At 52.8% G+C, this 1,846-nt stretch overlaps 1 protein-coding gene across 3 annotated transcripts in view; it reads left to right on the forward strand.

The window, feature by feature from the left end:
- Myadm (myeloid associated differentiation marker) overlaps positions 1 to 1,846 on the forward strand; it is a 10,482-nt gene that overhangs the window by 3,570 nt on the left and 5,066 nt on the right. For 2 of the 3 annotated variants that reach the window (XM_029532320.1, XM_021219308.2), the window contains exon 2: positions 526 to 617. The gene's annotated coding sequence lies outside the window, so the exon portion shown is untranslated. Of the gene's footprint in view, positions 1 to 384; positions 412 to 525; positions 618 to 1,846 lie in introns of those variants that run through there. The other variant, XM_029532321.1, reaches the window with a different exon arrangement.

The raw sequence follows: 1,846 nt of genomic DNA on the forward strand, positions 1-1,846 counted from the left end.
CTCTCCCTCTCCCTCTCCCTCTCCCTCCCTCCCCCCCTCTCTCTCTCCTTCCCTCCCCTCTCCCCCACCCCACCCACTTTCGCTCTTTCGGCGGCGGCGGGGGTCTTGGCACCACCTCCTGGTCCCTGCCACATTGCCCTGGCTGAGGCAACTTAAAGCCCTTATAAGGAGCAGAGACTCGGGGCCAGGCTGGGCCTCCCGCCTCTACAACCACCGCCCAGGGATCTCCCTTTGCGGGCTGCAGATCAGGGCTAGGTTAACATTACTCACGCCCCTCGCGAGCCTGAGGGCGGGCCCTTTGCCACATTTGCTTCCACCCCACCCACGCAGCTAGTTCTCGGAGAGGAAGGAGAGGGGCGGCGCTTCCTCGGGGCAACCTCTGGGGCCTCGCCTGGAGGGGATCTCTGCCAAGTATGCGTCCCCACGGGGAGACTCGTCCCAGCTGTAGAGTCTAGGGCTCCGGGGTCAGAGTGCTACAAGGAGGACTGTCTGAATTCCACTCTGACCGCCTCTCTCTTCCTCCAGGGATTCTGATCTGCCTTTTCCAGGTGTGCAACCCTATCCCGCCTTCGCAGCCGGAACTTTCTCCTTCCGGTCGGTCCTCTGTTAGGTAGCAGGTGAGTGTACTTCGAGCCCTAATTTCTAGCTCTTGAGGGTGGACCGCCTGTGGTCTGGACTTACAGTTCTGAGTATCAAGGACTTGGGGTTTGGGGGGGGGGGCTGGTGTACAACTTTAAGGGATGAGGACCGAGGTTTTAGACCGGGAGTCTAAGAGGGGAGGGTTTAGAGCCCTGTTCGGAGTCTGATGGAGGTGCGCCAGGGGCCTGAACCCCTCAGTTTAGGAGTGTAGTGCCTGGAAACTGAATTGAGTCTATGACGGGAAGACTGGGGATTCCTGGGTTAGCTAACTTAGCCAGGAATACTGAATTGGGTTTATAGGAGGAGAGGAAGGACTAGATCCTGGATGCCTGAGTATGAGGAAGCAGGGGTATTGTGCTTAGATTCCTAGATCCTGAGAGACAAGGGACCTGGAAGGGTTCCAAAGGATAGAATCAGAGGCATCCATGTTGTCTAAGAAGTTGAATCCAGAAGCTGGCTCCTGTGTACTCTGGGAGCTGTTCTGGGACAGTGTGAGCTTCCAGAGGTTAAAGCCCTTCTGTCTTTCCATGGGCTCGACCTTAGCATAACTTTTCTGGGAGAAAAGTTATGAATAATTCTACGTTCATCGCAGAGCACAGGATGATGGGCTGCTGCACGGTGGTGGCAGACACCTTTAATTACAGCACTCGGAAGGCAGAGACAGGCAGATCTCTTGTGAGTTTGAGGCCAGCCTGATCTGCATAGTGAGTTCCAGTACAGCCACAACAAAAACGAACAAAAAAAGATGCTAGGTCAAAGAAACCAAAGTTAACCCAAGTGCATCTTGGTGAGCCAGTGAGTTGACTGGAAATACTTGCAGGGGCATAGAAAAGCCCACCCCAGCATGGGTGACGACGACTCATGAAAGATGCATTTCTGGGGTACACTGTTCAACTTGTAGGTAGCTGGGCAGAAGAGCCTTCCTGGCCTCTATTAATTGCTTGCTGCTCATATATTACTTCAGCTTTGGGAGGGGCCTCATAGCACAGCCTTGTAACTTTCTGAGCCTTGGGAAGTTCTATGGTTTATTTTTCCTAACATGTAATTATTGTGTGTGTGCATGTATGTGTACACCCCAATGCCAGTGTATGGAGGTCAGAGGACAATTTACAGAATTCTGTTCTATCCACCATGTGGGTCTTGGGGATTGAACTCAAGCTTATTATGTTCTGTTGTAAGTTTCTTTCTTTCTTTCTCTCTCTTTTTT

This window comes from Mus pahari, chromosome 19 (genome assembly GCF_900095145.1).
Source record: "Mus pahari chromosome 19, PAHARI_EIJ_v1.1, whole genome shotgun sequence".
Lineage (NCBI taxonomy): Eukaryota > Metazoa > Chordata > Mammalia > Rodentia > Muridae > Mus > Mus pahari.